Source organism: Salvelinus namaycush, chromosome 2, assembly GCF_016432855.1.
Source record: "Salvelinus namaycush isolate Seneca chromosome 2, SaNama_1.0, whole genome shotgun sequence".
Classification (NCBI taxonomy): domain Eukaryota; kingdom Metazoa; phylum Chordata; class Actinopteri; order Salmoniformes; family Salmonidae; genus Salvelinus; species Salvelinus namaycush.
In genome coordinates, this window is record NC_052308.1 from 6,422,826 (window position 1) to 6,446,647 (window position 23,822).

Here is a 23,822-nt window from a genome sequence, read left to right on the forward strand (position 1 = left end):
ACATCACCCCAGGGTAAGCCTACACAAAACACAGACCTTTTATATAGTAAAAAAACAAACAATTCAAACAATTTCCAGGTTTTGCATCTAGGTTTTAAGGGTATTAGGACTCATACTGTGGTACTATACATGATTTTACTCCATTAAATTATTATAAAGTCAACTAGCAAGGGTAATTTTCCTAAATAAAAATTGTTTGACGCACTTCAGCTGCCCAAAGTGTTGAAAAATATAGACTAGTAAAGTAGTGCTATTTTGTTGTAGTGGGATAGTAGCCTTCAGTGGAATAATAACAGTAGAAGTAATGTAGCGAGTTCAAATGCAGTCCATGATCTTAAGCACAACAAATTTGCAACATATTGTACGAATTGGATTGTACCATTTTATACAAATTGAAAAAAAGGAGTACACAATTGGATAACATAGTACTCAAAAACCGGGGACCCGTTATGACTCATTAGTACCACTTTCAAAACTACTGGCTGAAATTATTTTCAAAAATTGTGGAGCGTCACTTTAATCTTGAAGTAATTCACACAAATTATTATTTGTTTTCTTTGCAACTAATCTGAAGAACTGTGAGGTGACGTAAAGCACAGAGATGCGCGATAACAGTGGTGCTGACACGCAGAAGCCGGGGGTGAAGTGTGTCGCGTTTTTGTTTATTTTGTATTTTCTTTAAAGCTTAAGGTTGTCGTTATTTTGGTTTTAGAAGTTATTTTAGTCCCTGGATGCTTTCTCTCTGATTTGTCTTGGTTGGGCCTTCATTGCTTCGTGTACCTCGTCTCACGCGTCGCTGTTTTGAGTCGACAGTGTTTGACAGTCGCTCTCACGGTGAGCCAAGTAGCGTTTGGTTAGCCATCGAGCTAGTTAGCCCTCTAGTTCGCTATTTATTGCTAGTTACCATTATTAGTAACGGGTAAACCATTCGGAGGGTGGTTGACAAGAGGTAGCTAACGTTAGCGAGCAAGCCGCATATCTGCATTTCGTCAATGGGCTCATGATAACCCATGAGCGTGTCATCGATTGTGTTGTAGCTAACGTTAGCTAGTTGAATGAGCAGCTGTGAGCTGACACCTGGTTGACAGCTACAGACAGAAGAAAAGGCTAACTTGCTTGCTGCGTATTGTTGTCAGTGTGAGCTGTCCATTTAAACATTCGGGAACTCGGCACTGCACCAGCTACCCACGCTCACGTTAGCCTGTCTGTGTACAAGCAGTAGGCAACGTTAGCTGCCTTTCGACTCGAAACAACTCCTCGTCAAAGAAGAAGCTTTCATCTAGAGAAGACTCACTCTTAACGGTAAGCGAGAGGTTTCAAATATTCTACCAACCACTGAGAGATCAGCTATTCTACCTACACAACATTGAACCAAAGCCTTGATCTGAAGCGTTTTAGAGGATTCTCAATGAATTGTGAATAACAGCAGCACGAAACAACCAAACATTACCACTCACTCATTGTTTTGATGTTGGGTAAACATCACCAACAACAATGCAACAGGATACTTACTGTCTTATGGTTTCAGTGTTGAGGAGTAGTGAACTACATGTAATTAAACTAGTAATGTAACTATACTGAACAAAAAATTTAAACGCAACAATTTTAAAGATTTTACTGACTTACAGTTCATATCAGCCAATTGAAATAAAGTAATTAGGCACTCATCTATGGATTTCACATGACTGGGCAGGGGTGCAGCCATGGGTGGGCCTGGCTGTCAAGTGGGCGGGCCTATGCCCTTCCACCCAATGGGGAGCCAGGCCCAGCAAATCAGAATGAGTTTTTCCCACAAAAGGACTTTATTACAGACAGAAACACTGCTAAGACGAGGCTGCAGTTGAATTAGCCGGATGTGGAGGACCTGGGCTGGCGTGGTCTGTGGTTGTGAGGCCGGTTGGACATACTGCCAATTTCTCTATAACGACGTTGAAGGCATCTTATGGTAGAGAAATTAACATTAAATTCTCTGGCAACAGCTCTAGTGGATATTCCTGCAGTCAGCATGCCAGCATACATTGTTCCTGTACCCAAGAAGGAAAAGATAACTGAACTAAATGACTACTGCCCCGTAGCACTCACCTCTGTCATCATGAAGTGCTTTGAGAGGCTAGTCAAGGATCATATCACCTCCACCTTACCGGCCACCCTAGACCCACTTCAGTTTGCATACTGCCCCAACAGGTCCACAGATGACGCAATCGCCATCACACTGCCCACTGCCCTATCCCATCTGGACAAAAATAATACCTATTTAAGAATGCTGTTCATTGACTACAGCTCAGCATTCAACACCATAGTACCCTCCAAGATCATCATCAAGCTGGAGGCCCTTCTGTGCAAACTGGGTCCTGGACTTTCTGACAGGCCGCCCCTAGGTGGTGAAGCTAGGAAACAACATCTCCACTTCACTGACCCTCAACACTGGGGCCCCACAAGGGTGTGTGCTCAGCCTCTGCTGTACCCTCTGTTCACCCATTACTGCGTGGCCATGCACGCCTCCAACTCAATCATCAGGTTTGCAGACAACACAACAGTAGTGGGCTTGATCACCAACAACGACGAGACAGCCTACAGGGAGGAGGTGAGGGCACTCGGAGTGTGGTGTCAGGAAAACAACCTCTCACTCAACGTCAATAAAACAAAGGAGATGATCGTGGACTTCATGAAACAGCACCCCCCCTATCCACATCGAAGGGTAAGCAGTGGAGAAGGTGTAAAGTTTTAAGTTCCTGGGTGAACACATCACATACAAACTGAAATGGTCCACCCACACAGACAATGTGGTGAACCTCAGGAGGGTGAAGAAATTTGGCTTATCACCCAAAACCCTGACAAAATTTTACAGGTGCACAATCGAGAGCATCCTGTCGGGCTGAATCACAGCCTGGTACGGCAACTGCACCGCCCTCAACCGTAAGGCTCTCCAGAGGGTGGTGGGGTCTGCACAAAGCATCACCGGGGGCAAACTACCTGCCCTCCATGACACCTACAGCGCCCGATGTCACAGGAAGGCCAAAAAGATCATCAAGGACAACAACCATCCGAGCCACTGCCTGTTCACACCGCTATCATCCAGAAGGCGAGGTCAGTACAGGTGCATCAAAGCTTGGACCGAGAGATTGAGAAACAGCTTCTATCTCAAGGCCATCAGACTGCTAAACAGCAATCACTAACTCTGAGAGGCTGCTGCCCACATTGAGACCCGATCGCTAGTTACTTTAAACAATGGCACTTTTAATGTTTACATATCTTACATTACTCATATCACATGTATATACTGTAATTTATACCATCTACTGCATCTTGCCTATTTTTTATTTGACCTTTATTTAACTAGTTAACTACAAATTCTTATTTTCAATGATAGTAACAGTGGGTTAACTGCCTTGTTCAGTGGCAGAATGACAGATTTGTACCTTGTCAGCTCGGGGATTCGATCTTGCAACCTTTCGGTTACTAGTCCAACGCTCTAACCACTAGGCTACGCTGCCGCCCATCCATATATTTATATGTACATATTCTTATTCCATCCCTTTAGATTTGTGTGTATAAGGTAGTTGTTGGGAATTGTTAGATATTACTGCACTGTTGGAACTAGAAGCACAAGCATTTCGCTGCACTCGCATTAACATCTGCTAAACATGTGTATGTGACCAATCAAATTTGATTTGATTTTAATTGCACGCTCCCTCAACTTGAGACATCTGTGTGACAAACTGCACATTTTAGAGTGGACTTTTATTGTCCCCAGCACAAGGTGCACCTGTGTAATGGTCATGCTGTTTAATCAGTTTCTTGAAATGCTACACCTGTGAGGTGGATGGATTATCTTGGCAAAGGAAAAATGCTCACTAACAGGGATGTAAACATATTTGTACACAATGAGAGAAATTATGTAGTAAACATTTCTGGGATCTTTTATTTCAGCTCATGAAACATGGAACCAACACTTGTTAAATATAAAATGTTTGTTCAGTGTTCATTTTGTAGTAACTTGGACTGGTGGTAGTTGAACTAAATTCAAATCTTGGTAATATTTTCAGTAGTTCATTATTTATTTTGCTGTGTAGCTAACTACTGGAACCACAGACGACTTTGTTTTTGTGTACAAAAATTGACATTTTTACAAGTTTCAAACTGACAGCAACTCGATGCAGTTCGCCCACACCAACGCTCTACCCGCTAGGCTACCTGCTGCGTATGCCTGGGTAGATGCTGCCTAGTTCTCTAATTCTAAACTGCTGTCAGGTTGTTGTGGAAGGGCTATGTGGTTTTAGAGAATAATCTTGCGCTCTCTCTCTCATCCACCTCAGCTATTGGACTGGTGTCAATAGCCTAACTAGTCTTGGGTATATCAACATTAAACTCTTATGGAAATGTGCTATTTCTCTAGTCAAGTTGGACTTACTGTTTTTTATTTTGAATTGGAAAATGTTACGTTTTCATAAGTTTTGTTCCCTTGATGATTATTTTCTATAACTGAAGGGTTTACGGACTTGATGACACAGAACATTGAAAGGCTTATACATTGAAAGGCTTTGGATTTGAAATTATGCAATGACTATGAGGTTATAGCCAGACCGTCAGGTGTTTAGAAATCACAGGACATTTTGTATATAGTCCCCCCCCCGCCCCAGTTTAGAGGACCAAAAGTATTGGAACAAATTAATTTGGATATTAAAGTAGTCAAAAGTTGAGTATTTAGTCCCATATTCCTAGCATGCAACTTCATAGTAATTATATCATTTCAAATCCAAAGTGCTGGAGTACAGAGCCAAAATAACACAAAAATGGTTACTGTCCCAATACTTTTGGAGCTCACTGTTTATACGGCAGTCAATTAGGCGGCAGTCAATTAGGCTTTCCCTATCTCTCCATCAGTTTGTCTACCTGAGATTTGCTTCTGTATCTGTTTTCTCGCAGCAGTATTAGCAGCAGTATTAGCAGCATTAGCGGCAGTATTATAAGCAGTATTAGCAGCATTAGTTGCAGTATTACCAGCAGCATTAGCAGTATTAGCAGTATTAGCATTAGCAGTATTAGCAGCAGCAACATTAGCAGTATTAGCATTAGCAGTATTAGCATCAGCAGGATTAGCATCAGCAGGATTAGCATCAGCAGTATTAGCATCAGCAGTATTAGCAGCAGTATTAGCAGCAGCACTAGCAGTATTAGCAGCAGTATTAGCAGCAGCATTAGCAGTATTAGCAGCAGCATTAGCAGTATTAGCAGCAGCATTAGCAGTATTAGCATTAGCAGTATTAGCAGCAGCAGCATTAGCAGTATTAGCAGCAGCAGCATTAGCATCAGCAGTATTAGCATCAGCAGTATTAGCAGCAGCAGTATTAACAGCAGCAGTATTAACAGCAGCATTAGCAGCAGCAGCATTAGCAGTATTAGCAGCAGCAGTATTAGCAGCAGCAGTATTAGCAGCAGCAGTATTAGCAGCAGCAGCAGCAGTATTAGCAGTATTAGCATTAGCAGCAGCAGTATTAACAGTAGTATTAGCAGTAGTAGCAGTCAGAGTTGCTTTTTCTAGAGAGATTTGAGGAGCTATTTATAGATCTCTGCCTAAGCACAGAGCTGAGGTGCTGCTGCTTCTCTCCTCCTCTCTTTCTCATGCATTCTTGCTCTCCCATCACTCTTTCTCCTACTCTGCCCCTATTCTCTCTCTCCTCGCTATCCTCCTTGCTGTCTTTCCCTCCACTGCTTGCTAGATGGGAATAATTGATCAGAACTGGAGGGAAGAGGTGACTGGTTCCATGGTTCTGGGTCCAGGCTTACATTGTGTGCGCGTGTGGTGTTTAGTTGGATACCCATTTAAAATGTAAAAAATACACAAAACATGAGAAGTAACAAAACACAGTCACATGTAAAATGCAACGATATACAAACAATGCACTGTGTGTGTGTGTGGTGATTACATGGCTGTGTCCGTCCATTACTGTCACTGCTGTGAAGAAGAGCATAAAGGCAGCAAGACACTCACTGAGACCAGACATGATGGATTGAGGGAGATAAACTGGATCAGTCGTCACTATCAGATGAGCCACTAGAGGTCCAAACAAACAGTGCTAAATGCAGAGATTTGTTTTGAGAGTTTTCTAAATGTCAGAGAATTGGATTTGGCTGCTGGTCGTTTTTGTTATTTTTAAGGGGATTGGAAGTTTGTCAATTTAGACCCACTGTGTGTAAACCATAGTGTAAACCCTGCTATATGCAAACACACTTACACATCTGCTGCCATGGTGTCCCCGGCCTCGACCTAGCCAGCCTATATGGACAGTACAATAGTGTAAACCCTGCTATATGCTAACACGCTAACACACTTACACATCTGCTGCCATGGTGTCCCCGGCCTCGACCTAGCCAGCCTATATGGACAGTACAATAGTGTAAACCCTGCTATATGCTAACACACTTACACATCTGCTGCCATGGTGTCCCCGGCCTCGACCTAGCCAGCCTATATGGACAGTACAATAGTGTAAACCCTGCTATATGCTAACACGCTAACACACTTACACATCTGCTGCCATGGTGTCCCCGGCCTCGACCTAGCCAGCCTATATGGACAGTACAATAGTGTAAACCCTGCTATATGCTAACACACTTACACATCTGCTGCCATGGTGTCCCCGGCCTCGACCTAGCCAGCCTATATGGACAGTACAATAGTGTAAACCCTGCTATATGCTAACACACTTACACATCTGCTGCCATGGTGTCCCCGGCCTCGACCTAGCCAGCCTATACGGACAGTACAACGCACTGTGTGTGTCTACATTCCATTCCTCCAATTACCTCCATAAGTTCAAACAGTTGAACTTGTTTGATTCCCTGAACTGCCATCTTCAATGACCAAATCAAGGCATTACCAAAAGCCCCAGTTGGTGGTTGAAAGCCAACTAGGCCCATGTCACACCCTTATCTTCAGGTTACGTTATGCCCTGGCCTGCAATGCATAGAACTACTTTCTGCACTAAAACTACTTTTTTACTCTTTGTTTCATAATGGTTGTATGGCTCCCTAATGACAGGGTTTCCCAGGCCAGCCCCTCCTTAAAGCCCCTGTTAATGTTAACCAATAAGCATAGTTTTTTTGTTGAGAAGACCGATTTTCAGGATGTTTCATAGCCTGATAAACACTGCTGTAGCTCGGCCACCTTCCTTCGCAGATTGGTGTGTCAATAGACTCTTAAGGAACGTGCTGGGGCGTGGGCTTGTTGCGGTGCTGTGGCGTGGGCTTGTTGTGGCGTGGGCTTGTTGTGGTGCTGGGGCGTGGGATTGTTGCGGTGCTGGGGCGTGGGATTGTTGCGGTGCTGGGGCGTGGGATTGTTGCGGTGCTGGGGCGTGGGATTGTTGCGGTGCTGGGGCGTGGGCTTGTTGCGGTGCTGGGGCGTGGGCTTGTTGCGGTGCTGTGGCGTGGGCTTGTTGTGGCGTGGGCTTGTTGTGGTGCTGGGGCGTGGGCTTGTTGTGGTGCTGGGGTGTGGGATTGTTGCGGTGCTGGGGCGTGGGCTTGTTGCGGTGCTGCGGAGTGGGCTTGTTGCGGTGCTGGGGAGTGGGCTTGTTGTGGTGCTGGGGGGTGGGCTTGTTGCGGTAATGCGGCGGGGGCTTGTTGTGGCGTGGGCTTGTTGCGGTGCTGGGGCGTGGGCTTGTTGTGGTGCTGGGGCGTGGGCTTGTTGTGGTGCTGGGGCGTGGGCTTGTTGTGGTGCTGGGGCGTGGGCTTGTTGCGGTGCTGGGGAGTGGGCTTGTTGTGGCGTGGGCTTGTTGCGGTGCTGGGGCGTGGGCTTGTTGCGGTGCTGGGAAGTGGGCTTGTTGTGGTGCTGGGGAGTGGGCTTGTTGTGGCGTGGGCTTGTGGTGCTGTGGAGTGGGCTTGTTGTGGCGTGGGCTTGTTGTGGTGCTGGGGAGTGGGCTTGTTGCGGTGCTGTGGCGTGGGATTGTTGCGGTGCTGGGGCGTGGGATTGTTGCGGTGCTGGGGCGTGGGATTGTTGTGGTGCTGGGGCGTGGGCTTGTTGCGGTGCTGGGGAGTGGGCTTGTTGCGGTGCTGGGGAGTGGGCTTGTTGCGGTGCTGGGGAGTGGGCTTGTTGCGGTGCTGGGGAGTGGGCTTGTTGTGGTGCTGGGGGGTGGGCTTGTTGCGGTGCTGGGGCGTGGGCTTGTTGCGGTGCTGGGGCGTGGGCTTGTTGTGGTGCTGGGGCGTGGGCTTGTTGCGGTGCTGGGGAGTGGGCTTGTTGTGGCGTGGGCTTGTTGCGGTGCTGGGGAGTGGGCTTGTTGCGGTGCTGGGGCGTGGGCTTGTTGTGGCGTGGGCTTGTTGTGGTGCTGGGGAGTGGGCTTGTTGTGGCGTGGGCTTGTTGTGGTGCTGGGGAGTGGGCTTGTTGCGGTGCTGGGGCGTGGGCTTGTTGCGGTGCTGGGGCGTGGGCTTGTCGCGGTGCTGGGGCGTGGGCTTGTCGCGGTGCTGGGGGGTGGGCTTGTCGCGGTGCTGGGGCGTGGGCTTGTCGCGGTGCTGGGGCGTGGGCTTGTCGCGGTGCTGGGGCGTGGGCTTGTCGCGGTGCTGGGGCGTGGGCTTGTCGTGGCGTGGGCTTGTTGCGGTGCTGGGGAGTGGGCTTGTTGCGGTGCTGGGGAGTGGGCTTGTTGCGGTGCTGGGGCGTGGGCTTGTTGCGGTGCTGGGGCGTGGGCTTGTTGCGGTGCTGGGGCGTGGGCTTGTTGCGGTGCTGGGGAGTGGGCTTGTCGCGGTGCTGGGGCGTGGGCTTGTCGCGGTGCTGGGGCGTGGGCTTGTCGCGGTGCTGGGGCGTGGGCTTGTCGTGGCGTGGGCTTGTTGCGGTGCTGGGGAGTGGGCTTGTTGCGGTGCTGGGGAGTGGGCTTGTTGCGGTGCTGGGGCGTGGGCTTGTTGCGGTGCTGGGGCGTGGGCTTGTTGCGGTGCTGGGGCGTGGGCTTGTTGCGGTGCTGGGGAGTGGGCTTGTTGCGGTGCTGGGGCGTGGGCTTGTTGCGGTGCTGGGGCGTGGGCTTGTTGCGGTGCTGGGGAGTGGGCTTGTTGCGGTGCTGGGGCGTGGGCTTGTTGCGGTGCTGGGGAGTGGGCTTGTTGCGGTGCTGTGGCGTGGGCTTGTTGCGGTGCTGGGGAGTGGGCTTGTTGCGGTGCTGGGGAGTGGGCTTGTTGTGGCGTGGGCTTGTTGCGGTGCTGTGGCGTGGGCTTGTTGCGGTGGCGTGGGCTTGTTGCGGTGCTGTGGCGTGGGCTTGTTGCGGTGCTGTGGCGTGGGCTTGTTGCGGTGCTGGGGAGTGGGCTTGTTGCGGTGCTGGGGCGTGGGCTTGTTGTGGCGTGGGCTTGTTGCGGTGCTGTGGCGTGGGCTTGTTGCGGTGGCGTGGGCTTGTTGCGGTGCTGTGGCGTGGGCGTGTTGTGGCGTGGGCTTGTTGCGGTGCTGTGGCGTGGGCTTGTTGCGGTGGCGTGGGATTGTTGCGGTGCTGGGGCGTGGGCGTGTTGCGGTGCTGCGGCGTGGGCGTGTTGCGGTGCTGCGGCGTGGGCTTGTTGCGGTGCTGCGGCGTGGGCTTGTTGCGGTGCTGCGGCGTGGGCTTGTTGCGGTGCTGGGAAGTGGGCTTGTTGCGGTGCTGGGGAGTGGGCTTGTTGTGGCGTGGGCTTGTTGCGTAGCTGGGGCGTGGGCTTGTTGCGGTGCTGTGGCGTGGGCTTGTTGCGGTGCTGGGGAGTGGGCTTGTTGTGGCGTGGGCTTGTTGCGGTGCTGTGGCGTGGGCTTGTTGTGGTGCTGGGGCGTGGGATTGTTGCGGTGCTGGGGCGTGGGATTGTTGCGGTGCTGGGGCGTGGGATTGTTGCGGTGCTGGGGCGTGGGCTTGTTGCGGTGCTGGGGCGTGGGCTTGTTGCGGTGCTGGGGCGTGGGCTTGTTGCGGTGCTGGGGGGTGGGCTTGTTGCGGTGCTGGGGAGTGGGCTTGTTGCGGTGCTGGTGCGTGGGCTTGTTGTGGCATGGGCTTGTTGTGGTGCTGTGGAGTGGGCTTGTTGTGGCGTGGGCTTGTTGTGGTGCTGGGGAGTGGGCTTGTTGCGGTGCTGGGGCGTGGGCTTGTCGCGGTGCTGGGGCGTGGGCTTGTCGCGGTGCTGGGGGGTGGGCTTGTCGCGGTGCTGGGTTGTGGGCTTGTCGCGGTGCTGGGGCGTGGGCTTGTCGCGGTGCTGGGGCGTGGGCTTGTCGCGGTGCTGGGGCGTGGGCTTGTCGCGGTGCTGGGGCGTGGGCTTGTCGTGGCGTGGGCTTGTTGCGGTGCTGGAGAGTGGGCTTGTTGCGGTGCTGGGGCATGGGCTTGTTGCGGTGCTGGGGCGTGGGCTTGTTGCGGTGCTGGGGAGTGGGCTTGTTGCGGTGCTGGGGCGTGGGCTTGTTGCGGTGCTGGGGCGTGGGCTTGTTGCGGTGCTGGGGCGTGGGCTTGTTGCGGTGCTGGGGAGTGGGCTTGTTGCGGTGCTGGGGCGTGGGCTTGTTGCGGTGCTGGGGCGTGGGCTTGTTGTGGCGTGGGCTTGTTGCGGTGCTGCGGCGTGGGCTTGTTGCGGTGCTGTGGCGTGGGCTTGTTGCGGTGCTGGGGCGTGGGCTTGTTGTGGCGTGGGCTTGTTGCGGTGCTGGAGCGTGGGCTTGTTGCGGTGCTGGAGCGTGAGCTTGTTGCGGTGCTGGAGCGTGGGCTTGTTGTGGCGTGGGCTTGTTGTGGTGCTGGAGCGTGGGCTTGTTGTGGTGCTGGAGCGTGGGCTTGTTGTGGTGCTGGGGCGTGGGCTTGTTGCGGTGCAGGGGAGTGGGCTTGTTGCGGTGCAGGGGAGTGGGCTTGTTGCGGTGCTGGGGCGTGGGATTGTTGCGGTGCTGGGGCGTGGGATTGTTGCGGTGCTGCGGCGTGGGCTTGTTGCGGTGCTGGGGAGTGGGCTTGTTGCGGTGCTGGGGAGTGGGCTTGTTGTGGTGCTGGGGCGTGGGCTTGTTGCGGTGCTGCGGCGTGGGCTTGTTGCGGTGCTGGGGAGTGGGCTTGTTGCGGTGCTGGAGCGTGGGCTTGTTGCGGTGCTGGAGCGTGGGCTTGTTGTGGTGCTGGGGCGTGGGCTTGTTGCGGTGCTGGGGCGTGGGCTTGTTGCGGTGCTGGGGCGTGGGCTTGTTGCGGTGCTGGGGCGTGGGCTTGTTGCGGTGCTGGGGCGTGGGCTTGTTGCGGTGCTGGGGCGTGGGCTTGTTGCGGTGCTGGGGCGTGGGCTTGTTGCGGTGCTGCGGCGTGGGCTTGTTGCGGTGCTGCGGCGTGGGCTTGTTGCGGTGCTGGGGAGTGGGCTTGTTGCGGTGCTGGGGCGTGGGCTTGTTGCGGTGCTGGGGAGTGGGCTTGTTGCGGTGCTGGGGAGTGGGCTTGTTGCGGTGCTGGGGCGTGGGCTTGTTGCGGTGCTGGGGCGTGGGCTTGTTGCGGTGCTGGGGCGTGGGCTTGTTGCGGTGCTGGGGAGTGGGCTTGTTGCGGTGCTGTGGCGTGGGCTTGTTGCGGTGCTGGGGAGTGGGCTTGTTGCGGTGCTGGGGAGTGGGCTTGTTGTGGCGTGGGCTTGTTGCGGTGCTGTGGCGTGGGCTTGTTGCGGTGGCGTGGGCTTGTTGCGGTGCTGTGGCGTGGGCTTGTTGCGGTGCTGTGGCGTGGGCTTGTTGCGGTGCTGGGGAGTGGGCTTGTTGCGGTGCTGGGGCGTGGGCTTGTTGTGGCGTGGGCTTGTTGCGGTGCTGTGGCGTGGGCTTGTTGCGGTGGCGTGGGCTTGTTGCGGTGCTGTGGCGTGGGCGTGTTGTGGCGTGGGCTTGTTGCGGTGCTGTGGCGTGGGCTTGTTGCGGTGGCGTGGGATTGTTGCGGTGCTGGGGCGTGGGCGTGTTGCGGTGCTGCGGCGTGGGCTTGTTGCGGTGCTGCGGCGTGGGCTTGTTGCGGTGCTGCGGCATGGGCTTGTTGCGGTGCTGCGGCGTGGGCTTGTTGCGGTGCTGGGAAGTGGGCTTGTTGCGGTGCTGGGGAGTGGGCTTGTTGTGGCGTGGGCTTGTTGCGTAGCTGGGGCGTGGGCTTGTTGCGGTGCTGTGGCGTGGGCTTGTTGCGGTGCTGGGGAGTGGGCTTGTTGTGGCGTGGGCTTGTTGCGGTGCTGTGGCGTGGGCTTGTTGTGGTGCTGGGGCGTGGGATTGTTGCGGTGCTGGGGCGTGGGATTGTTGCGGTGCTGGGGCGTGGGCTTGTTGCGGTGCTGGGGCGTGGGCTTGTTGCGGTGCTGGGGCGTGGGCTTGTTGCGGTGCTGGGGGGTGGGCTTGTTGCGGTGCTGGGGAGTGGGCTTGTTGCGGTGCTGGGGAGTGGGCTTGTTGCGGTGCTGGGGCGTGGGCTTGTTGTGGCGTGGGCTTGTTGTGGCGTGGGCTTGTTGTGGTGCTGTGGAGTGGGCTTGTTGTGGCGTGGGCTTGTTGTGGTGCTGGGGCGTGGGCTTGTTGCGGTGCTGGGGCGTGGGCTTGTTGCGGTGCTGGGGCGTGGGCTTGTTGCGGTGCTGGGGCGTGGGCTTGTCGCGGTGCTGGGGGGTTGGCTTGTCGCGGTGCTGGGGGGTGGGCTTGTCGCGGTGCTGGGTTGTGGGCTTGTCGCGGTGCTGGGGCGTGGGCTTGTCGCGGTGCTGGGGCGTGGGCTTGTCGCGGTGCTGGGGCGTGGGCTTGTCGCGGTGCTGGGGCGTGGGCTTGTCGTGGCGTGGGCTTGTTGCGGTGCTGGGGCGTGGGCTTGTTGCGGTGCTGGGGCGTGGGCTTGTTGCGGTGCTGGGGCGTGGGCTTGTTGCGGTGCTGGGGCGTGGGCTTGTTGCGGTGCTGGGCGTGGGCTTGTTGCGGTGCTGGGGCGTGGGCTTGTTGCGGTGCTGGGGCGTGGGCTTGTTGCGGTGCTGGGGAGTGGGCTTGTTGCGGTGCTGGGGCGTGGGCTTGTTGCGGTGCTTGGGAGTGGGCTTGTTGCGGTGCTGTGGCGTGGGCTTGTTGCGGTGCTGGGGAGTGGGCTTGTTGTGGCGTGGGCTTGTTGCGGTGCTGGGGAGTGGGCTTGTTGCGGTGCTGGGACGTGGGCTTGTTGTGGCGTGGGCTTGTTGTGGCGTGGGCTTGTTGTGGTGCTGTGGAGTGGGCTTGTTGTGGCGTGGGCTTGTTGTGGTGCTGGGGCGTGGGCTTGTTGCGGTGCTGGGGCGTGGGCTTGTTGCGGTGCTGGGGCGTGGGCTTGTTGCGGTGCTGGGGCGTGGGCTTGTCGCGGTGCTGGGGGGTTGGCTTGTCGCGGTGCTGGGGGGTGGGCTTGTCGCGGTGCTGGGTTGTGGGCTTGTCGCGGTGCTGGGGCGTGGGCTTGTCGCGGTGCTGGGGCGTGGGCTTGTCGCGGTGCTGGGGCGTGGGCTTGTCGCGGTGCTGGGGCGTGGGCTTGTCGTGGCGTGGGCTTGTTGCGGTGCTGGGGAGTGGGCTTGTTGCGGTGCTGGGGCATGGGCTTGTTGCGGTGCTGGGGCGTGGGCTTGTTGCGGTGCTGGGGCGTGGGCTTGTTGCGGTGCTGGGGCGTGGGCTTGTTGCGGTGCTGGGGCGTGGGCTTGTTGCGGTGCTGGGGAGTGGGCTTGTTGCGGTGCTGGGGCGTGGGCTTGTTGCGGTGCTGGGGAGTGGGCTTGTTGCGGTGCTGTGGCGTGGGCTTGTTGCGGTGCTGGGGAGTGGGCTTGTTGTGGCGTGGGCTTGTTGCGGTGCTGTGGCGTGGGCTTGTTGCGGTGGCGTGGGCTTGTTGCGGTGCTGTGGCGTGGGCTTGTTGCGGTGCTGTGGCGTGGGCTTGTTGCGGTGCTGGGGAGTGGGCTTGTTGCGGTGCTGGGGCGTGGGCTTGTTGTGGCGTGGGCTTGTTGCGGTGCTGTGGCGTGGGCTTGTTGCGGTGGCGTGGGCTTGTTGCGGTGCTGTGGCGTGGGCGTGTTGCGGTGCTGCGGCGTGGGCTTGTTGCGGTGCTGCGGCGTGGGCTTGTTGCGGTGCTGCGGCGTGGGCTTGTTGCGGTGCTGCGGCGTGGGCTTGTTGCGGTGCTGGGAAGTGGGCTTGTTGCGGTGCTGGGGAGTGGGCTTGTTGTGGCGTGGGCTTGTTGCGTAGCTGGGGCGTGGGCTTGTTGCGGTGCTGTGGCGTGGGCTTGTTGCGGTGCTGGGGAGTGGGCTTGTTGTGGCGTGGGCTTGTTGCGGTGCTGTGGTGTGGGCTTGTTGCGGTGCTGTGGCGTGGGCTTGTTGCGGTGCTGGGGCGTGGGCTTGTTGTGGTGCTGGGGGGTGGGCTTGTTGCGGTGCTGGGGAGTGGGCTTGTTGCGGTGCTGGAGCGTGGGCTTGTTGTGGCGTGGGCTTGTTGCGGTGCTGGAGCGTGGGCTTGTTGCGGTGCTGGAGCGTGGGCTTGTTGTGGCGTGGGCTTGTTGCGTAGCTGGGGCGTGGGCTTGTTGTGGTGCTGTGGCGTGGGCTTGTTGCGGTGCTGGGGAGTGGGCTTGTTGTGGCGTGGGCTTGTTGCGGCGTGGGCTTGTTGCGGTGCTGTGGCGTGGGCTTGTTGCGGTGCTGTGGCGTGGGCTTGTTGCGGTGCTGTGGCGTGGGCTTGTTGCGGTGCTGGGACGTGGGCTTGTTGTTGTGCTGCGGCGTGGGCTTGTTGCGGTGCTGTGGCGTGGGCTTGTTGCGGTGCTGGGGAGTGGGCTTGTTGCGGTGCTGGGGAGTGGGCTTGTTGTGGCGTGGCCTTGTTGCGGTGCTGCGGCGTGGGCTTGTTGCGGTGCTGTGGCGTGGGCTTGTTGCGGTGCTGGGGCGTGGGCTTGTTGTGGCGTGGGCTTGTTGCGGTGCTGGAGCGTGGGCTTGTTGCGGTGCTGGAGCGTGGGCTTGTTGCGGTGCTGGAGCGTGGGCTTGTTGTGGCGTGGGCTTGTTGTGGTGCTGGAGCGTGGGCTTGTTGTGGTGCTGGAGCGTGGGCTTGTTGTGGTGCTGGGGCGTGGGCTTGTTGCGGTGCAGGGGAGTGGGCTTGTTGCGGTGCTGGGGCGTGGGATTGTTGCGGTGCTGCGGCGTGGGATTGTTGCGGTGCTGCGGCGTGGGCTTGTTGCGGTGCTGGGGAGTGGGCTTGTTGCGGTGCTGCGGCGTGGGCTTGTTGCGGTGCTGGGGAGTGGGCTTGTTGCGGTGCTGGGGAGTGGGCTTTTTGCGGTGCTGGGGCGTGGGCTTGTTGCGGTGCTGGGGCGTGGGCTTGTTGCGGTGCTGGGGCGTGGGCTTGTTGCGGTGCTGGGGCGTGGGCTTGTTGCGGTGCTGGGGCGTGGGCTTGCTGCGGCGTGGGCTTGTTGCGGTGCTGGGGAGTGGGCTTGTTGCGGTGCTGGGGAGTGGGCTTGTTGCGGTGCTGGGGAGTGGGCTTGTTGCGGTGCTGGGGCGTGGGCTTGTTGTGGTGCTGGGGCATGGGCTTGTTGCGGTGCTGGGGAGTGGGCTTGTTGCGGTGCTGGGGAGTGGGCTTGTTGTGGCGTGGGCTTGTTGCGGTGCTGCGGCGTGGGCTTGTTGCGGTGCTGTGGCGTGGGCTTGTTGCGGTGCTGGGGCGTGGGCTTGTTGTGGCGTGGGCTTGTTGCGGTGCTGGAGCGTGGGCTTGTTGCGGTGCTGGAGCGTGAGCTTGTTGCGGTGCTGGAGCGTGGGCTTGTTGTGGCGTGGGCTTGTTGTGGTGCTGGAGCGTGGGCTTGTTGTGGTGCTGGAGCGTGGGCTTGTTGTGGTGCTGGGGCGTGGGCTTGTTGCGGTGCAGGGGAGTGGGCTTGTTGCGGTGCAGGGGAGTGGGCTTGTTGCGGTGCTGGGGCGTGGGATTGTTGCGGTGCTGGGGCGTGGGCTTGTTGCGGTGCTGCGGCGTGGGCTTGTTGCGGTGCTGGGGCGTGGGCTTGTTGCGGTGCTGGGGAGTGGGCTTGTTGTGGTGCTGGGGCGTGGGCTTGTTGCGGTGCTGGGGCGTGGGCTTGTTGCGGTGCTGCGGCGTGGGCTTGTTGCGGTGCTGGGGAGTGGGCTTGTTGCGGTGCTGGAGCGTGGGCTTGTTGTGGTGCTGGAGCGTGGGCTTGTTGTGGTGCTGGGGCGTGGGCTTGTTGCGGTGCTGGGGCGTGGGCTTGTTGCGGTGCTGGGGCGTGGGCTTGTTGCGGTGCTGGGGCGTGGGCTTGTTGCGGTGCTGGGGCGTGGGCTTGTTGCGGTGCTGGGGCGTGGGCTTGTTGCGGTGCTGGGGCGTGGGCTTGTTGCGGTGCTGGGGCGTGGGCTTGTTGCGGTGCTGCGGCGTGGGCTTGTTGCGGTGCTGCGGCGTGGGCTTGTTGCGGTGCTGGGGAGTGGGCTTGTTGCGGTGCTGGGGAGTGGGCTTGTTGCGGTGCTGGGGAGTGGGCTTGTTGTGGTGCTGGGGCGTGGGCTTGTTGCGGTGCTGGGGCGTGGGCTTGTTGTGGTGCTGGGGTGTGGGCTTGTTGCGGTGCTGGGGTGTGGGCTTGTTGCGGTGCTGGGGCGTGGGATTGTTGTGGTGCGTGGGCTTACATTTACATTTTACATTTAAGTCATTTAGCAGACGCTCTTATCCAGAGCGACTTACAAATTGGACAAGTCAGTTAAGAACAAATTCTTATTTTACAATGACGGCCTAGGAACAGTGGGTTAACTGCCTTGTTCAGGGGCAGAACGACAGATTTGTACCTTGTCAGCTCGGGGATTTGAACTTGCAACCTTTCAGTTACTAGACCAACGCTCTAACCACTAGGCTACCCTGCCGCCGGCTTGTTGCGGTGATGCGGCGTGGGCTTGTTGTGGTGCTGGGGCGTGGGCTTGTTGCGGTGCTGGGGCGTGGGCTTGTTGCGGTGCTGGGGCGTGGGATTGTTGTGGTGCTGGGGCGTGGGATTGTTGTGGTGCTGGGGCGTGGGCTTGTTGCGGTGCTGGGGCGTGGGCTTGTTGCGGTGCTGGGGAGTGGGCTTGTTGCGGTGCTGGGGCGTGGGCTTGTTGCGGTGCTGGGGCGTGGGCTTGTTGCGGTGCTGGGGCGTGGGCTTGTTGCGGTGCTGGGGCGTGGGCTTGTTGCGGTGCTGGGGCGTGGGCTTGTTGCGGTGCTGGGGCGTGGGCTTGTTGCGGTGCTGGGGCGTGGGCTTGTTGCGGTGCTGGGGCGTGGGCTTGTTGCGGTGCTGTAGCGTGGGCTTGTTGCGGTGCTGTCGCGTGGGCTTGTTGCAGTGGGGGCTTGTTGCAGTGACGGCTTGTTCGTCTTTAGGGAATTATCTTTTCCCCCACTAATCAGGTGTCTTGCTTGTTTTTCTAGCATTCCGTTTGTTTTTATCAGGGAGGGAGGGAGGGAGAGGTCTCTGCTGTGCTTCATTCAGAAAAAGAAGTGGGCAGTCGAGGTGTCCTTCCTTCCTCTCGTTTACAAAACCCTCGCAGCTTTTAGAAAAGAGTAGCTACGAAGTGTACAGCTCGCTAGGACAGTGGCTGACAGTGGTCCCAGACACTAAAATTACCTTCAGCTAGCGGTAGCTAGTTAGCTGACAGTGGTCCCAGACACTAAAATGACCTTCAGCTAGCGGTAGCTAGTTAGCTACGAAGTGTACAGCTCGCTAGGACAGTGTCTGACAGTGGTCCCAGACACTAAAATTACCTTCAGCTAGCAGTAGCTAGTTATCTACGAAGTGTACAGCTCGCTAGGACAGTGTCTGACAGTGGTCCCAGACACTAAAATTACCTTCAGCTAGCGGTAGCTAGTTGGCTGACAGTGGTCCCAGACACTAAAATTACCTTCAGCTAGCAGTAGCTAGTTATCTACGAAGTGTACAGCTCGCTAGGACAGTGTCTGACAGTGGTCCCAGACACTAAAATTACCTTCAGCTAGCGGTAGCTAGTTGGCTGACAGTGGTCCCAGACACTAAAATTACCTTCAGCTAGCGGTAGCTAGTTGGCTGACAGTGGAGGATGGAATCTCCTCTCTCTTTTATTCCAACTAGTTTACTGTGACTTCCACAGCAGCAGCAGCTACAGTAGAACAGAGCTTTACCTTTTTGTCTCTCAGACACCACATCCTTCCTACATCCTGCAAAACCACCTCTGCATGGGAGCTGCACAACTCTAAACACAGTAAGCTGTCTGTATGTGTGAGTGCTGTTGTGTTTGTATTTTTCACTCACATTTACCATTTATCTCGGGACGCGTCATAGATTAAACTTCTATTCGGTGGACTGCCTTAGTTTATAATTGCCTTGAGTCTGTCTCTGTTCGTCTCATCTCTTCTGTAATGTTGCTAAGGTACAACTTAGCTCTCACGCTCTGTGTTCCATGACATCTTGATCTATCACGAGCTACAGATAGTTTTTATAAAGTACGGTTTGATAGTCTTTAATTACTCTTCTGCAGACGTGTTAAGCTTTGAAGCTCTGTTCGCCTGCATTGGTTTTCGTTTTTGAAAGCTGTGATTTAATGGTTTATTTTATTAAATTGTAACATTAAGAAACTGCATGAAATCACTGACTATGTTCTGTAGGCCAATGGATTGTTCTAGTATATTACTGGTGCATGAAGGCTATGCTGCATCTGTGTGTGTGTGTGTGTGTGTGTGTGTGTGTGTGTGTGTGTGTGTGTGTGTGTGTTGCCACTGACTGACTCACTCTTTGGCGAAGCCAGTGGTGAGGTAATGAGGAATTCCCTGCTACTGCGTCGTGCTGTGGGTGGAAGAGAGGGAGGTGGGGAGGGAGGTGGGGAGTGAGGGAGGGGAGGGAGGTGGGGGTGGAGAGTTAAGAGGAAGAGTACCTCACTTTGGAACCTGCCATTGAGAGAGGAGAGGCACTGAGGGGAGGGAGGAAGAGAGACTGGGACAGAGGAGGGGCACTGAGGGGACGGAGGGAGGAAGAGAGACTGGGACAGAGGAGGGGCACTGAGGGGACGGAGGGAGGAAGAGAGACTGGGACAGAGGGGGACTGACGGGACGGAGGGAGGAAGAGAGACTGGGACAGAGGGAGGGGCACTGAGGGGACGGAGGGAGGAAGAGAGACTGGGACAGAGGAGGGGCACTGAGGGGACGGAGGGAGGAAGAGAGACTGGGACAGAGGGGGACTGACGGGACGGAGGGAGGAAGAGAGACTGGGACAGAGGAGGGGCACTGAGGGGACGGAGGGAGGAAGAGAGACGGACAGAGGGGCACTGAGGGGACGGAGGGAGGAAGAGAGACTGGGACAGAGGGGCACTGAGGGGACGGAGGGAGGAAGAGAGACTGGGACAGAGGAGGGGCACTGAGGGGACGGAGGGGGGAAGAGAGACTGGGACAGAGGGGCACTGACGGGACAGAGGGAGGAAGAGAGACTGGGACAGAGGGGGGGCACTGAGGGGACGGAGGGAGGAAGAGAGACTGGGACAGAGGAGGGGCACTGAGGGGACGGAGGGAGGAAGAGAGACTGGGACAGAGGAGGGGCACTGAGGGGACGGAGGGAGGAAGAGAGACTGGGACAGAGGAGGGGCACTGAGGGGACGGAGGGAGGAAGAGAGACTGGGACAGAGGGAGGGGGACGGAGGGAGGAAGAGAGACTGGGACAGAGGGGGGGGGACGGAGGGAGGAAGAGAGACTGGGACAGAGGGAGGGGGACGGAGGGAGGAAGAGAGACTGGGACAGAGGGAGGGGGACGGAGGGAGGAAGAGAGACTGGGACAGAGGAGGGGCACTGAGGGGACGGAGGGAGGAAGAGAGACTGGGACAGAGGAGGGGCACTGAGGGGACGGAGGGAGGAAGAGAGACTGGGACAGAGGAGGGGCATTGAGGGGACGGAGGGAGGAAGAGAGACTGGGACAGAGGAGGGGCACTGAGGGGACGGAGGGAGGAAGAGAGACTGGGACAGAGGGAGGGGGACGGAGGGAGGAAGAGAGACTGGGACAGAGGGAGGGGGACGGAGGGAGGAAGAGAGACTGGGACAGAGGGAGGGGGACGGAGGGAGGAAGAGAGACTGGGACAGAGGGAGGGGGACGGAGGGAGGAAGAGAGACTGGGACAGAGGAGGGGCACTGAGGGGACGGAGGGAGGAAGAGAGACTGGGACAGAGGAGGGGCACTGAGGGGACGGAGGGAGGAAGAGAGACTGGGACAGAGGAGGGGCACTGAGGGGACGGAGGGAGGAAGAGAGACTGGGATAGAGGAGCGAGGGAAGAAGGGAGAGCCAGATGAAAGGGAGGGAGAGGCAGGTGAAAGAGAGGGAGGGAGGGAGAGATTACAGGCGAGGGCTGCCTGTGGGTGGCTTAGTTGGACAGAGAGCCAGGAGAGAGAGGCAGGTAAACAGAGAGAGGCAGATAGACAGAGCCAGGACAGAGAGGCAGACGGAGACAGGGAAAGAGAAAAGAGTAGAGCTGGGTAAAGTGGAAGACTTATTCGGTTGCACAACTGAATGCATTCAATCAAAATGTCTTCCGTATTTAACACAACCCCTCAATCACAGAGATGCTGGGGGTTGCCTTAATCGACATACGTCATTGGGAGCAGTTGTTGTTGGGGTTTAACTGTCTTGCTGCAGATTCTTCCACCTTGCCAGCTCTGGGATTCGAACCAGCAAACCTTTCGGTTACTGGCCCTATGCTCTTAACCGCTAGGCTAGCTGCTGCCCAGAGGAAGGGAGAGCCAGGAGAAAGGGAAGGAGGTAGAGCTATGAGAGAGGGAGAGAGGGAGGGAGGGAGGTAGGTAGGTAGGGAGGTAGAGCTATGAGAGAGGGAGGGAGGTAGGTAGGTAGGGAGGTAGAGCTATGAGAGAGAGAGGGAGGGAGGGAGGTAGGTAGGTAGGTCGGGAGAGCTATGAGAGAGGGAGGGAGGTAGGTCGGGAGGGAGAGCTATGAGAGGGGGAGGGAGAGCTATGAGAGGGGGAGGGAGAGCTATGAGAGGGGGAGGGAGAGCTATGAGAGGGGGAGGGAGAGCTATGAGAGAGGGAGACAGAAACAGGGATAGACAAAAGAGGAGGAAGGGAGAGAGAGATTAGGGGCGAGGGCAGCCTGTGGGTGGCTTAGTTGGTTTGTGTATCGAGAGAGGGGGAGGTGGAGGAGGGGAGAAGAGGGGAAGGAGGAGGAGGAGGGGGGAGAGGAGAGTACACACAGATGGACAGATTTCGAGGCAATAAGAGGCAATATGTAGCCCGGTATCCATGGAGATGTGTACTGTAGTTTGGCAGCAAATAGATGATTCCGACACCATGATGATGAGGAAGAGAGGGGGTGCAAGAGAGTGAGAGAGAGAGCGCAGCAGCAAAGCCCTCTTGAATAAACAGAATCTGCTACGTCCTTATGGCTCCCTCTCCTCTCCTCCCCTCACAGCGACCGCTCTCTCTCCTACCTATTTATAGCATAGCGTCCTTATGGCTCCCTCTCCTCTCCTCCCCTCACAGCGACCGCTCTCTCTCCTACCTATTTATAGCATAGCGTCCTTATTGCTCCCTCCTCTCCTCACAGCGACCGCTCTCTCTCTCCTACCTATTTATAGCATAGCGTCCTTATTGCTCCCTCCTCTCCTCACAGCGACCGCTCTCTCTCTCTCCTACCTATTTATAGCATAGCGTCCTTATGGCTCCCTCTCCCCTCACAGCGACCGCTCTCTCTCCTGCCTATTTATCTCTGTCTGGAGAGGAGGTGCAGGCTGGGCTTGGAGGAGAGGGGAGAGGAGGTGCAGGCTGGGCTTGGAGGAGAGGGGAGAGGAGGTGCAGGCTGGGCTTGGAGGAGAGGGGGTGCAGGCTGGGCTTGGAGGAGAAGGGAGAGGAGGTGCAGGCTGGGCTTAGGGGAGAGGAGGTGCAGGCTGGGCTTAGGGGAGAGGAGGTGCAGGCTGGGCTTGGAGGAGAGGGGAGAGGAGGTGCAGGCTGAGCTTAGGGGAGAGGAGGTGCAGGCTGGGCTTGGAGAAAGAGGAGGAGAGAACAGAGTAGGGAGGAGTGTTGCAACAGCTAGGCTAGGTGAGAGCAGATGGCTGTTCTCAGTGAGAGTCAGTGAGAGGTTGTCCTGTTACTGCTGTCAGGTCAGAGACGTGATCATGATCTGGCACAGGGCTCTAGGTGACGTCTACACCAGCACCACTGTCTAATTAAAGGACAAGTTTACCTTTTTTCAACCAAATCTGTATTTTTTAAAATGTAAATGGAATCGTTCTGCTGTATGGGGGCCGTGGACAAACATAAACTAAGGCTCCAAAAACACCTAAATGCGTCACGTCCTTTACGAAACGGCAAAGTTCTCAGTATAGTGATTCAGGTGTTTACGTTGTGTTATTCAAAACTCCACAATGTTATATTCCGTTTTGTGCTACTCGAGTGGTTTACACTATCCAGCTGTTCCATTCTATGTGTATCCTGCTGCTAGAATGGACGGAGAGGTATCGCTCGAGTCGTAACGAAACGGAGAGGTATCGCTCGAGTCGTAACGAAACGGAGAGGTATCGCTCGAGTCGTAACGAAACGGAGAGGTATCGCTCGAGTCGTAACGAAACGGAGAGGTATCGCTCGAGTCGTAACGAAACGGAGAGGTATCGCTCGAGTCGTAACGAAACGGAGAGGTATCGCTCGAGTCGTAACGAAACGGAGAGGTATCGCTCGAGTCGTAACGAAACGGAGAGGTATCGCTATATACACAGCGAGTAACGATAACTTGACTATACATGGTGAGTAACGATAACTATATACACAGTGAGTAACGATAACTTGACTATATACACCGTGAGTAACGATAACTATATACACAGTGAGTAACGATGACTATATACACAGTGAGTAACGATAACTTGACTATATACACAGTGAGTAACGATAACTATATACACAGTGAGTAAGTAGAGACTATATACACAGTGAGAACGATAACTTGACTATACACAGTGATAAGATGCTATATACAGAGTACGATAACTTGACTATATACACAGTGAGTAACGATAACTATATACACAGTGAGTAACGATGACTTGACTATATACACAGTGAGTAACGATAACTATATACACAGTGAGTAACGATAACTATATACACAGTGAGTAACGATGACTATATACACAGTGAGTAACGATGACTATATACACAGTGAGTAACGATGACTATATAACTGATAACGATGACTATAACACAGTGAGTAACGATGACTATATACACAGTGAGTAACGATGACTATATACACAGTGAGTAACGATAACTATATACACAGTGAGTAACGATGACTTGACTATATACACAGTGAGTAACGATGACTATATACACAGTGAGTAACAATAACTATATACACAGTGAGTAACGATAACTTGACTATATACACAGTGAGTAACGATGACTATATACACAGTGAGTAACGATAACTTGACTATATACACAGTGAGTAACGATGACTATATATACAGTGAGTAACGAAGACTATATACACAGTGAGTAACGATAACTTGACTATATACACAGTGAGTAATGATGACTATATACACAGTGAGTAACGATAACTTGACTATATACACAGTGAGTAACGATAACTATATACACAGTGAGTAACGATAACTTGACTATATACACAGTGAGTAATGATAACTATATACACAGTGAGTAACGATAACTTGACTATATACATAGTGAGTAACGATAACTTGACTATATACATAGTGAGACGATAAACTTGACTATATACACAGTGAGTAACGATAACTTGACTATATACACAGTGAGTAACGATAACTTGACTATATACATAGTGAGTAACGATAACTTGACTATATACACAGTGAGTAACGATAACTATATACACAGTGAGTAACGATAACTTGACTATATACACAGTGAGTAACGATAACTTGACTATATACATAGTGAGTAACGATAACTGACTAATACACAGGAGTACGATAACTATATACACAGTGAGTAACGATGACTATATACACAGTGAGTAACGATGACATATACACAGTGAGTA

The 23,822-nt window shown here is 55.1% G+C and overlaps 1 protein-coding gene across 6 annotated transcripts in view; it reads left to right on the forward strand.

Annotated features, from left to right (window-relative positions):
* The first annotated feature begins 615 nt into the window (after positions 1 to 615).
* Positions 616 to 23,822, forward strand: part of LOC120058298 (R3H domain-containing protein 2-like) — a 99,107-nt gene continuing 75,900 nt past the window's right edge. For all 6 annotated transcript variants that reach the window (XM_039006902.1, XM_039006857.1, XM_039006875.1 and 3 more), the window contains exon 1: positions 616 to 1,302. The gene's annotated coding sequence lies outside the window, so the exon portion shown is untranslated. The remainder of the gene's footprint in view (positions 1,303 to 23,822) is intronic.